This window comes from Berghia stephanieae, chromosome 14, assembly GCF_034508935.2.
Source record: "Berghia stephanieae isolate SIO BIC M18660-M18661 chromosome 14, UCSD_Bste_1.3, whole genome shotgun sequence".
In the NCBI taxonomy this organism is placed as follows: Eukaryota; Metazoa; Mollusca; class Gastropoda; order Nudibranchia; family Aeolidiidae; genus Berghia; species Berghia stephanieae.
In genome coordinates, this window is record NC_088373.1 from 33,458,893 (window position 1) to 33,473,892 (window position 15,000).

Below are 15,000 nucleotides of genomic sequence, written 5' to 3' on the forward strand. Positions count from 1 at the left end.
AAGATTAGAAATCGAGTAAAGGTGAGGGCTATTATAGTCTAGTTATTTTTGAAGGAATAGATTTCAGGCCGTTAAAAAAACAAACAACAGTTTAGTGTGTGTGTGTGTGTGTGTGTGTGTGTGTGTGTTTGTAGTGTGTGTTGGTGCGTGTGTTGTGTGCGTCTGTTGTGTGTGTGTGTGTGTGTGTGTGTGTTGTGTGTTGTGTGTGTGTGTGTTATGTGTGTTTGTGTGTGATGTGTTTGTGTGTGGTTGTGTGTTGTGTGTGTGTTCGTGGTGTATCTTTGTAATTATTACTATTGTTATTACAATTGTTTGTTGTATTATTATTTATTATTATATTTATTATTATTTTATTATTTATTATATTATTATTAGTTATTATTATTATTATTATTATTATTATTATTATTATTATTTATTATTATTATTATTATTATTATTATTATTATTATTATTATTATATTATTATTATTTTATTATTATATTATTATTATTATTATTATTATTATTATTATTATTATTATTATTATTATTATTATTATTATTATTATTATTATTATTATTTATTATTATTATTATTATTATTTATTATTATTATATTATTTATTATTATTTTATTATTATTATTATTATTATTATTATTATTATTATTATTATTATTATTATTTTTATTATTTATTATTATTATATTATTATTATTATTATTATTATTATATTATTTTATTATTATTATTATTATTATTATTTTATTATTATTATTATTTATTATTATTTATTATTATTATTATTTATTATTATTATTATTTATTTATTATTTATTATTATATTATTATTATTATTTATTATATTAGTCTATTATTATTATTATTATTATTATTATTATTATTATTATTTATTATTATTATTATTATTATTATTATTATTATTATTATTATTCATTATTATTATTATTATTATTATTATTATTATTTTTATTATTATTATTATTATTATTATTATTATATAGTTTATTATTATTTTATTATTATTATTATTATTATTTATTATTATTATTATTATTATTATTATTATTATTATTATTGTTGTTGTTGTTGTTATCATATCGGAATGAGCAGTCCATTACTATAATACTATTATTAGATTATTCGATGATTATCCGTCTCTCCGATTCGATTCATCATCATCATTGCCTTATTCACCCTGGGTCAGGGTATAGGTTAGGGTTAGGGTTAGGGTTAGGGTTAGGGTTAGGGTTAGGGTTAGGGTACAAGAAATGCTATTTTTACCTTATCAATGTTTCTTGGAAAGATGTATTGAAGTTCACAAAAACAAAAATACATTTCTAAAAATACAAATCGACGAGTAAATAATCCACACGTTTCATGTAGGACTTAAAACACACAATGACTGCAATTCGCAAACCCACCCCATTTCCATTGCGTAAGCTTTCCTCTTCTGTGCGGCTATGTGGTCTAGTGGTGTCTGGGTTCGAACCTCGAGATCGGCGCATAGGTGAGTCCTTGGAAAAGTCTCTTTACTCACATTCTCTCACCGTAGCCAGGTGTAAATGAGTACATGGCCGTTAACAGCGGTGTCTTTGTCCGAAAACGTGTAATACCGCCTAACAGGCGGCATGTCCCGTCCTACATGTTAAATGTTGCTGTTGACCAGGGACCCTTGTAAACCGCTTTGAACATATTTAGTGGAGAGTGCGCTATATAAAGCTCCTTTTTTTTTCTTCTTCTTTGGTATTTTTTGAATCGCAACTGCATACTAAACTTGCAACCCACACCCCTGATGTCACCGTGTTCCAAGATATATTACCCCGTTATAGACATGCATAATTTAGCTTAATTACTTAGGCGACAGAATTATAATTTTAAATTTACAGTGGTAGGCGAGTAACCATTGCATCCGAGGTCTGTGTATGCGAGCTATAGTTTCGTGAGAGTTTTAAAGTTTCAAAGTTTATTCAATCTTAGGCTTTCGCCAATAAATCAACAATTTGATGCCAACATACATGAAAGTGGAAGAAAAAAGGTAAATGGAACGAAAAAATAAACTGATACACCACACAAAGATACAACAATCGTTATAACAGCAATACGTTCAATAATAATAATAATATTAATAATATAATAATAATAATAATAATAATAATAATAATAATAATAATAATAATAATAATAATAATAATAATAATAATAATAATAATAATAATAATAAAAGAAGAAGAAGAACAGCAACAACAACAACAACAACAATAACTACAACGACAACAGCAACAACAACAACAAAAAGGAAAAAGGAAACCTTAAAACCAACCTGTACGGTATGACATGGAAACTTGGCTCAATTTGCCCTGATGAGTGGAATACAAGAGGAATGGAGAAGCTCATTTCTCCGAAAGCATTGCCACGAATTATGTCTCAATTCTCATTTCATGTATGTGTGTCAGTGTGTGTGTGTGTGTGTGTGTGTTTTTCAGGCCTTTGTGGGTTAATTTTGTTTTCTTTTCCAAGTCCAACTTCCTTCCTTAATTCATTCAATTATATCTACATACATTCTACTCTTCATAAGAGCATTTGCAGCTATGGGTTAGATCTGGTATTCTTCTTCTTCTTCTTTCTTCTTCTTCTTCTTCTTCTTCTTCTTCTTCTTCTTCTTCTTCTTCTTCTTCTTCTTCGACTTCTTATTCTTCGTCTCCTATGCCTTTATATCTGGAGTCCTGTTTCGAAAATAAATGTACTCGTCTTTTTGAATTCTTTCCTTTGGCCGAAAAGTTTTCTTTTTATTTAGAGAAGTAGCAAAGGGCCAAATCTCTTCCCTATGGGTTGAGAATGTTCTGCATCACGGAGAAGGTGGTCGTGCTGACATCAGTGTTTGGTGTAAAGAGTATGTGTGTATTTCTTCTGAAGAGATTAACTCTCTACTTACCAACCATAGGAAAATCGTCACATTCGTTACGATACAACCAATATTTTTCTTATTCAAATTTCGTTTGTACATCATAAAATATAAAGAAAATGATAACGTGGTTTGCTAAAGAGATTATTTATCGCAAGAACTTTCTGCTTTTGTGTTTGAGTGATAAATAAATATATTTTTGTGTTAGTTGGGTGTGAAGTTTTGGGGAAAATCCTGAAATGGCTAGTAAGGAGAGGGTTAAATGGAATGCAGACAAGCGATCTATCATGTGTGTACATTTGTAAAAAAATCAAGTACAACACACCGAATAGTCGACAATAACATGCGAAGACATATAATCTGTGACCACTGAATTTGTTGATATTTCTATTTGGACAATAACAAAAATTGTTTACATCAAACTCTGACATATTATGTGCACAAAGGGCTCGATCGACTGGAACCTGGAAAAGGAAATAATATAGGCTTATCGAAGGCACAGCAAAGGTGACCATTTGACCACCGTGTGAGGTCAAAAGACTACACCTAGTCAGCATTTCTAATATTCTATGATAATTCTGCCTCTAGTCACAAAAAGCAAAAATCAATATAATTTTTAGCTTTTTCTTTCACGTACAGTAGCTTAAGTTTAGTTTGCATAACTTCGCCTTGATCTGAATCTTTATCGATTGACAACGCTCAATAGCGCTTCACAACTGAAATGCAAAATAATAATTTAACAAATTAATAAATATACAAAAACACATATAGACACAATTGCACACACACACACACACACACACACACACACACACACACACATATATATATATATATAATCGTGTTTGATACAAATGGTACGAATAGTGCTCGACATATAGCAATAGAGCGAATTATTATTTTAATATTTACTAACATTGTGGTAAATATTAAAAAAATATATATATATATTAACGAAAGCCATGAAATAAATCTTAACTTTCAGCAGTCCATGCTCAATGATTGTCACCCGACCAGTAATTGTTCGATCTAGTTATCGAGTGAGTGTGTTAATGATTGACTGTATGTGTGTGCGTATGTGTGTCTGCATGTCTGTTTGTCTATGTGTGCGTGTTTGTTTGTGTGCGTGCATGAATAATTATAGTGTATATTGGTGAGTAAATGAAAGGCAATGTCTGTGAGTGGTTGTGTGTGTGTGTGAGTGAGTGTGTGTGTGGGTGGGTGAATAATAGGTGTGTGTGTGTGTGTGTGTCTGTGTGTGTGAGTGAATAATGACAGTGTGTGTGATTGGGCGTATGAATGCCATAATTCAAGAGTTAATGAGTGTTTGAATGAGAGAGCACAGTGAAAGAGTTAGTGATTTATTGAGTGAGAGAGTAAAGTGAAAGAGTGGGTGTTTGAATGAGAGAGCACAGAGAAAGAGTTAGTGAGTGATTGAGTGATTTAATGAATGGCTCAGTTATTAAGTGAGTGAATACGTGACTCAATGAATAAAAGATTTGAGTAAGTGTGTGCGTGAGTGAAAAAAGTAAATGGGTGAATGATGGAGTAAGTAAGTAAATGAGTGAGTGAGTACATATGTAGGTAAGGAAATCAGGAAGTGAGTAAAAGAGTCAGAGAGTGAGTGACTTAGTAAAAATTGAGTGAGTGAGTAAGTAAATGAGTTGGAGAGTACATAAGTAAGTAAGGAAATCACTACGTGAGTAAGAGAGTGAGTAAGTTAGTAAAACTTGAAAGAAGAGTAAATAAAGGAGTTAGTGAGTAAGTTAGTAAATGAGCATGTGCGTGTTGAGAGTGAGCGAGTAAGTGAGTGAGTCAGAATTAGTAAAGAGTGTAAATAAAGGAATGAGTGAGTGTGTAATAAATAAAGGAATGAGTGAGTGTGTAACAAATAAAGGAATGAGTGAGTGTGTAACAAATAAAGGAATGAGTGAGTGTGTAATAAATAAAGGAATGAGTTAATATGTGAAAATAAATGAATGAGTCAGTGTGTGATAAATAAAGGAATGAGTGAGTGTGTGATAAATAAATGAATGAGTCAGTGTGTCATAAATAAAGTAATGAGTGAGTGTGTGATAAAAAAAAGGAATGAGTGAGCGTGTAATAAATAAAGGAATGAGTGAGCGTGTAATAAATAAAGGAATGAGTGAGCGTGTAACAAATAAAGGAATGAGTAAGTATGTGAAAATAAATGAATAAGTGAGTGTGTGATAAATAAAGGAATGAGTGAGTGTGTGACAAAAAAAGGAATGAGTGAGTGTGTAACAAATAAAGGAATGAGTGAGTGTGTAACAAATAAAGGAATTAGTGAGTGTGCAATAAATAAAGAATGAGTGAGTGTATAATAAATAAAGGAATGGGTGAGCGTGAAATAAATTACGGAATGAGTGAGTGTGTGATAAATAAATGAATGAGTCAGTGTGTCATAAATAATGTAATGAGTGAGTGTGTGATAAAAAAATGAATGAGTGAGCGTGTAATAAATAAAGGAATGAGTGAGCGTGTAATAAATAAAGGAATGGGTGAGCGTGTAACAAATAAAGGAATGGGTGAGCGTGTAATAAATAAAGGAAGATAATTGTATTTCCAACTGTTCAGACAAACTAAGGTCCCGTTTTAAGTGAATGACCTATTTACTTACGTAATTTTGTATAATAAGTTATATTGACCTAGTCAAATTCGCATAAATTGGTCACGAACAAACAGGAGATAACACGATATAAGCGCTTCAAAAGACAATTCTTCATTATTACCTTGTTGGAGAGTCGTGTTAGTAACTGCCTACTTTGTGTTGTGTTAATTTTAAATATTATTGTTTTCAAACAAGACCGTTTATTCCGTGTGTGCGTGTGCCAAGTGTTCAATTGATCGGTAAGTAGAAAAGTAGATCGATAGACATGTATATAGGTAGAAAAGTAGACATGTATACACATAGATACACGTAGATACATAGACACCTAGACACATAGATACATAGACGCCTAGACACGTAGATACATAGACGCCTAGACACGTAGATACATAGACGCATAGACACGTAGATACATAGACGCCTAGACACATAGATAAATAGACACCAGACACATAGATACATAAACACCTAGACATGTAGATACATAGACGCCTAGACACGTACATACATAGACGCCTAGACACGTAGATACATAGACGCCAGTCACATAGATACATAGACGCCAGACACATAGATACATAGCACAGGCGTTTACTGCTTTCAGTTTAGTTCGCCAGGTAAATCTAGCCAGTCTAGTGATGATGAGTCATAGCTTTACACAAAGAGAGGGAGACAATTTTTTCGCCGTTTTGATCGATTTTTTCTGAATTTCAAACTAATGTAGTATTGCCGTTATTAAGTGTAGCAAAAATATTTTTATACTACCAAACAGTTTATTAACAGAGTTTCCATTGATTATATAATCATAATTATGATGGTGTTAAAAATCAAGAGGGATAACCCATGAAATTGATACATAAATTTAAGTTAATTAAAATTTTTAAGAGAATATTTTAACATGTTCAACACTTAAGATTTTAAAACAAAAGTAATGAAAATGATGTTGAATATCTGTAAAATGTAGACATATAAATTTTATATCAGTAGATTGAGGCGTTTTTGAGATATCAGTTCACCTGTACGTAAAAGTAAGAATATTGAGTAAGGTAAAATTGAAATCCAATCACAGCATTGTCTTAATATAATTTTTTTAATAAACCAGAAACATAGTCAAATGTGATTCAATTATATTTATCCCAGAATCAACGAATTATAAGAATTCCATTAAAAATTGTTATATAAGGACATTCAAAGACAATCAAATCCACTAAGAAAATCTTAAAGAGTTCTTATAAGTTTTATAACCTTACTTTTGAGATATCCATGCCCATTACTTTTTTTCATGTACTTGACTTGCACCTCTTTTAATTTGTGTGCCATATAGACTGCATATAGCACATCACTGGTGAAAGATTATGATCATATTCACCTCATAAAGTATTGTTTCTTGTTCAGAGTTTTCTCACAGAACCAAAGGTATCAATACCTGCATCGCATTTCTTTAAATTATGTATCAGTGAAACACATTTCTTGCAAATTGAAATATTTAAATATGTCAGAATTTCACATTTATATTTATAGTCAATTGTTGATAACGTCTAGAGTCTTTTAATCCTCTCAGCACGGCTCTGTACTCTTTCACAACAAATTCGACATATTTCATTAGTACTGGTGTCATGACCGTCTTCAGTGTGTCTAGCTCTCCATAACCTGAACAGAACTTAAATAAGTAAATTTAAGAAATATCTAAAATTTCCGCTTAAATTCAATGAAATCAAATTAAATAAATGTCTCTTATCATCACTATCTAGTTTTATTATTGGGTTTCTAAAATATAATGAAATATTCTTCTCTTTGTTGGTAACAAAAATAATTATTGAGATTCCTTTCCACACTCTCTATTCTTAAATCCCTTAATCTACATAATAAAGTATATATCATATGAAAGATAATTTTATCTACTTTTCTCTGATCCCTCACACTTGATGGTAAAAAGTGTTGGTTTGATATTTTGAATTTTTAAATATTTCTTAAACTTATAATTTAAATATTTATTTCATAAAAAACTCTGATTATTCAAAAGAGCAAAACACAAACTTATCATTTCATGATGTAAATAAAAATAATTGCGTCTTGTAGAGGAAAAATTGGCCTTTGTATCCATATATGTTTGAAAATTATGAAAAAGATGCTGCGTCCACAAGGGGCTGAGAAAACTGAGTATTTTGATGAAATTTCTACTACTCTCTGCCTGAGAGAAATTCAAAGCGATGAGATTTACCTGCAGACATAATTTATTGTCAATGCACACCGTCTTGACAGCTGTTATCACTGTGGCTGACGGTGGGTTGTTTACATTACTCGACGGTAGCCAGTGAGGGAAGAAGTAACTAAAGTGAAAGTTTGGGCCCTATTTAAACGGCTGTGATAGACGCCTAGACACGTAGATACATAGACGCTTAGACACGTAGATACATGGAAGCCTGACACATAGATACATAGACGCCTAGACACGTAGATACATAGACGCCTAGATACATAGATACATAGACACCTAGACAAGTAGAGCCATAGACACCTAGACAAGTAGATACATAGACACCTAGACACGTAGATACATAGACGCCTAGACACGTAGATACATAGACACGTAGATACATAGACGCCTAGACACGTAGATACATAGACACCTAGACACGTAGATACATAGATGCATAGACACGTAGATACATAGACGCCTAGACACGTAGATACATAGACGCCTGGACAGATAGATACATAGACGCCTAGACACATAGATACATAGACACCTAGAAACATAGATACATAGACGCCTAGACACATAGATACATAGACACCTAGACGCATAGATACATAGACGCCTAGACACGTAGATCCATAGACGCCTAGACACATAGATACATAGACTCCTAGACACATAGATACATAGACGCCTAGACACGTAGATCCATAGACGCCTAGATACATAGATACATAGACACCTAGACGCATAGATACATAGACGCCTAGACAAATAGATACATAGACGCCTAGACACATAGATACATAGACACTTAGACACGCAGATACATAGACGCCTAGACACGTAGATACATAGACACCTATACACGTAGACACATAGACGCCAAGACACATAGATACATAGACACCTAGACACGTAGACACATAGACGCCTAGACACATAGATACATAGACACCTAGACACATAGATACATTGACGCCTAGACACATAGATACATAGACATCTAGACACATAGATACATAGACGCCTAGACACATAGATACATAGACACCTAGACACATAGATACATAGACGCCTTGACACGTAAATACATAGAAACCTAGACACGTAGATACATAGACGCCTAGACACATAGATACATAGACGCCTAGCCACATAGATACATAGACACCTAGACACATAGATACATAGACACCTAGACACATAGATACATAGACACCTAGACACAAATATACATAGACGCCTAGCCACATAGATACATAGACGCCTACCCACATAGGGATGAGGTAATGGTTGGGATCAAACGCTTCATCTGTTATCTTAATATTAATTATGTTTGTTTTTTTTCTCAGACCTTTTTCTTCTTTCAGATAATTCCGCTTTTTGTATGTTTGCCATAATGAATGTCACATCTCCATGCATCTCTGTTCATAGCATCATCTTCCTCCAGGTCCAGTCCTTTCATATCGTACCCTCTTCGGGCATTCCTGTTTTCTCTTTTCCTCTAATTGTAAGTCCAATCTTTCCTTTCCACGTATTCCCTCTCTCGTCTCTTAACATGTCCCAACGATTTCACACATCTTTATTGATACATTCTTCACTTCAGTCAGCCTTCGAATACGTTCATTTCTCACTTATCATTTCATATCCAGCCAAGTGACCATCTCAACATCTCTATTTCCGCCACCTCAACTTCTTTAATTTGTTTCTTTGTTGTAGCTGCTGTCTCTGGTCTAAATAACATTGCTATATTTATTGGTAGTCTTGCTTTATGCTGTCCGATTGACAAATTGTCTTCGATCTGCTTACCATTAATTCCCTCCTTCTCAACATCCGTCTCCAGCCGCCCAGTCCATTTTCCGCCTCAGATTGTGTATCATATTTTAAAAACGTTTTTCTCAGACCACTTTCCTGAAATTCAATTGAGAAGACTCGATTGATTGGCGCATAGCTTGTCTCTTTAAAACGGTGCCATGAGGTTGTAGACCGTGCTATGAACAGAACTAAAAGGTCGACTAGAAGAGACAGCGCTATTAACGGTCATGTACTCATTTAACGCCTGAGTATGGTGAGAGAATGTGAGTAAGAGCCCTTTCCAAGGACTCTATTCTGTACCCAGCGAGTCTCAAACCCAAGACTTTCCATTACACATGACCACATCGCTGCAATGAAGACATTGTTTACTTTAATTTTATCATTGTGGCTTGGAGGTCGGGATGTATGAGATTCTGGCTGTGACCTTATAGGTTCAGGGCTAGAGTCTCGCTGTGTGTGGACCAAAGTTGAATTATTGGGCGATGTTCAAAACTTTTCTTCAACCACCAACAACAACAACAACAACAAAACAACAAACAAACAATAAAAAAAAAATTCTTCTGCAAGTACCAAGTCTGTTCCAGACATCGGTAATCATTGTACGCCATTCCTCTCTGTGTTCAGATAACCTTAAATCGTATATTACTCTACTCTTTCTTTGTCACCCAGCTGTTCAATCTATTCAAATATGTTTTTCTTGGTCTACCTTTACTCTTCACAAAAAATGTCTTTGGAGCACTGATGAGCAGAATGAGGAAAAGTCTAAAACCAGAGATATCAAGAACTCCGTTTGGATTTGTCCCTGACAAGGGTACAAGAAATGCTATTTTTACCTTATCAATGTTTCTTGGAAAGATGTATTGAAGTTCACAAAAACAAAAATACATTTCTAAAAATACAAATCGACGAGTAAATAATCCACACGTCTCATGTAGGACTTAAAACACACAATGACTGCAATTCGCAAACCCACCCCATTTCCATTACGTAAGCTTTCCTCTCCTGTGCGGCTATGTGGTCTAGTGGTGTCTGGGTTCGAACCTCGAGATCGGCGCATAGGTGAGTCCTTGGAAAAGTCTCTTTACTCACATTCTCTCACCGTAGCCAGGTGTAAATGAGTACATGGCCGTAACAGCGGTGTCTTTGTCCGAAAACTTGTAATACCGCCTAACAGGCGGCATGTCCCGTCCTACATGTTAAATGTTGCTGTTGACCAGGGACCCCTTGTAAAGCGCTTTGAGCATATTTAGTGGAGAGTGAGCTATATAAAGCTCCTTTTTTTCTTCTTCTTCTTTGGTATTTTTTGAATCGCAACTGCATACTAAACTTGCAACCCACACCCCTGATGTCATCGTGTTCCAAGATATATTACCCCGTTATAGACATGCATAATTTAGCTTAATTACTTAGGCGACAGAATGATTATTTTAAATTTACAGTGGTAGCCGAGTAACCATTGCATCCGAGGTCTGTGTATGCGAGCTATAGTTTCGTGAGAGTTTTAAAGTTTCAAAGTTTATTCAATCTTAGGCTTTCGCCAATAAATCAACAATTTGATGCCAACATACATGAAAGTGGAAGAAAAAAGGTAAATGGAACGAAAAAATAAACTGATACACCACACAAAGATACAACAATCGTAATAACAGCAATACGTTCAATAATAATAATAATATTAATAATAATAATAATAATAATAATAATAATAATAATAATAATAATAATAATAATAATAATAATAATAATAATAATAATAATAATAATAATAATAATAATAATATTAAGAAGAAGAAGAAGAAGAAGAAGAAAGAAGAAGAAGAAGAAAGAAGAAGAAGAAGAAGAAGAAGAAGAAGAAGAAAAGAAGAAGAAGAAGAGAGGAAGAAGAAGAAGAAGAAGAAGAAGAAAGAAGAAGAAGAAGAAGAAGAAGAAGAAGAAGAAGAAGAAGAAGAAGAAGAAGAAGAAGAAGAAGAAGAAGAAGAAGAAGAAGAAGAAGAAGAAGAAGAAGAAGAAGAAGAAGGAGAAGAAGAAAAGAAGAAGAAGAAGAACAACAACAACAACAAAAAGGAAAAAGGAAACCTTAAAACCAACCTGTACGGTATGACATGGAAACTTGGCTCAATTTGCCCTGATGAGTGGAATACAAGAAGAATGGAGAAGCTCATTTCTCCGAAAGCATTGCCACGAATTATGTCTCAATTCTCATTTCGTGTATGTGTGTCAGTGTGTGTGTGTGTGTGTGTGTGTGTGTTTATCAGGCCTTTGTGGGTTAATTTTGTTTTCTTTTCCAAGTCCAACTTCCTTCCTTATTCATTCAATTATTCTACATACATTCTACCTTCATAGAGCATTTGCAGTTATGGGTTAGATCTGGTATTCTTCTTCTCTTCTTATTCTTCTTCTTCTTCTTCTTCTTCTTCTTCTTCTTCTTCTTCTTCTTCTTCTTCTTCTTCTTCTTCTTCTTCTTCTTCTTCTTCTTCTTCTTCTTCTCGTCTTCTTCTTCTTCTTCTTCTTCTTCTTCGTCTTCTTCTTCTTCTTCTTCTTCTTCTTCTTCTTCTTCTTCTTCTTCTTCTTCTTCTTCTTCTTCTTCTTCTTCTTCTTCTTCTTCTTCTTCTTCTTCTTCTTCTCCGACTTCTTATTCTTCGTCTCGTATGCCTTTACATCTGGAGTCCTGTTTCGAAAATATATGTACTCGTCTTTTTGAATTCTTTCCTTTGGCCGAAAAGTTTTCTTTTTATTTAGAGAAGTAGCAAAGGGCCAAATCTCTTCCCTATGGGTTGAGAATGTTCTGCATCACGGAGAAGGTGGTCGTGCTGACATCAGTGTTTGATGTAAAGAGTATGTGTGTATCTCTTCTGAAGAGATTAACTCTCTACTTACCACCCATAGGAAAATCGTCACATTCGTTACGATAAAACCAATATTTTTCTTATTCAAATTTCGTTTGTACATCATAAAATATAAAGAAAATGATAACGTGGTTTGCTAAAGAGATTATTTATCGCAAGAACTTTCTGCTTTTGTGTTTGAGTGATAAATAAATATATTTTTGTGTTAGTTGGGTGTGAAGTTTTGGGGAAAATCCTGAAATGGCTAGTAAGGAGAGGGTTAAATGTAATGCAGACAAGCGATCTATCATGTGTGTACATTTGTAAAAAAATCAAGTACAACACACCGAATAGTCGACAATAACATGCGAAGACATATAATCTGTGACCACTGAATTCGTTGATATTTCTATTTGGACAATAACAAAAATTGTTTACATCAAACTCTGACATATTATGTGCACAAAGGGCTGGATCGACTGGAACCTGGAAAAGGAAATAATATAGGCTTATCGAAGGCACAGCAAAGGTGACCATTTGACCACCGTGTGAGGTCAAAAGACTACACCTAGTCAGCATTTCTAATATTCTATGATAATTCTGCCTCTAGTCACAAAAAGCAAAAATCAATATAATTTTTAGCTTTTTCTTTCACGTACAGTAGCTTAAGTTTAGTTTGCATAAGTTCGCCTTGATCTGAATATGCAAACAAAATCATTATCGATTGACAACGCTCAATAGCGCCTCGCAACTGAAATACAAAATAATAATTTAACAAATTAATAAATATACAAAAACACATATAGACACAATTGCACACACACACACACACACACACACACACACACACACACACACACACACACACACACATATATATATATATATAATCGTGTTTGATACAAATGGTACGAATAGTGCTCGACATATAGCAATAGAGCGAATTATTATTTCAATATTTACTAACATTGTGGTAAATATTAAAATTATATATATACGAAAGCCATGAAATAAATCTTAACTTTCAGCAGTCCATGCTCAATGATTGTCACCCCGACCAGTAATTGTTCGATCTAGTTATCGAGTGAGTGTGTTAATGATTGACTGTATGTGTGTGCGTATGTGTGTCTGCATGTCTGTTTGTCTATGTGTGCGTGTTTGTTTGTGTGCGTGCATGAATAATTATAGTGTATATTGGTGAGTAAATGAAAGACAATGTATGTGAGTGGTTGTGTGTGTGTGTGTGAGTGTGTGGGTGGGTGAATAATAGGAGTGTGTGTGTGTGTCTGTGTGTGTGTGAGTGAATAATGACAGTGTGTGTGATTGGGCGTATGAATGCCATAATTCAAGAGTTAATGAGTGTTTGAATGAGAGAGCACAGAGAAAGAGTTAGTGATTTATTGAGTGAGAGAGCAAAGTGAAAGAGTCGGTGTTTGAATGAGAGAGCAAAGTGAAAGAGTTAGTGAGTGATTGAGTGATTTAATGAATGGCTCAGTTATTAAGTGAGTGAATACGTGACTCAATGAATAAAAGATTTGAGTAAGTGTGTGCGTGAGTGAAAAAAGTAAATGGGTGAATGATGGAGTAAGTAAGTAAATGAGTGAGTGAGTACATATGTAGGTAAGGAAATCAGGAAGTGAGTAAAAGAGTCAGAGAGTGAGTGACTTAGTAAAAATTGAGTGAGTGAGTAAGTAAATGAGTTGGAGAGTACATAAGTAAGTAAGGAAATCACTACGTGAGTAAGAGAGTGAGTAAGTTAGTAAAACTTGAAAGAAGAGTAAATAAAGGAGTTAGTGAGTAAGTTAGTAAATGATCATGTGCGTGTTGAGAGTGAGCGAGTAAGTGAGTGAGTCAGAATTAGTCAAGAGTGTAAATAAAGGAATGAGTGAGTGTGTAATAAATAAAGGAATGAGTGAGTGTGTAATAAATAAAGGAATGAGTGAGTGTGTAATAAATAAAGGAATTAGTTAATATGTGAAAATAAATGAATAAGTGAGTGTGTGATAAATAAAGGAATGAGTGAGTGTGTAATAAATAAAGGAATGAGTGAGTGTGTGATATGTTACATGTTAAGTGTTGCTGTTAGTCAGGGACCCTTTGTAAAGCGCTTCGAGTACTTTGAGTGTATATTGCGCTATATTCAAGCTCACGAGTTTTATAAAGTATGTATGCAAATCTTTTTTTTTTAATGAAAAAAAAGTAAACAATAAGTTAATGTAAAAAAAATTAATAAGAAAATGGATTGACAGCGACGTGCACTTTAAAAAAAATTAAGATGCAGCAAATCAGAAGGTCTGAGGTTCAATCCCCAGTCGAGGTTGATTAATGTTTGGGGATGTTTTTTTTTTCTTGTATTTTTTTTTACTTGCTTTATCTGGAACCTTTCATACACACTTGTTCAGTATTTTATTATATATGCACATATGAATATGTCGATTCATAGATACTATTTTTTAACTCTCTCCTTACTAGCGACTTTCAGGAGTTTTCCAAAAACTTCACACCCAACAAACACAAAAATCGATTTTTTATCACTCAAACACAATAGGAGCACGTTCTTGCGATAAATACTTTCTTTAGCTCTAAAAATGTTGTTCATTTTCTTTAAATTTTATGAT

General features: G+C 33.5%; 1 long non-coding RNA gene across 1 annotated transcript in view; it reads left to right on the top strand.

Annotated features, from left to right (window-relative positions):
- Positions 1–5,620: 5,620 nt before the first annotated feature.
- Positions 5,621–15,000, top strand: part of LOC144959701 (uncharacterized) — a 22,007-nt gene continuing 12,627 nt past the window's right edge. Inside the window, exon 1 of the long non-coding RNA XR_013642656.1 lies at positions 5,621–5,778. This is a non-coding gene — a long non-coding RNA (uncharacterized LOC144959701). The remainder of the gene's footprint in view (positions 5,779–15,000) is intronic.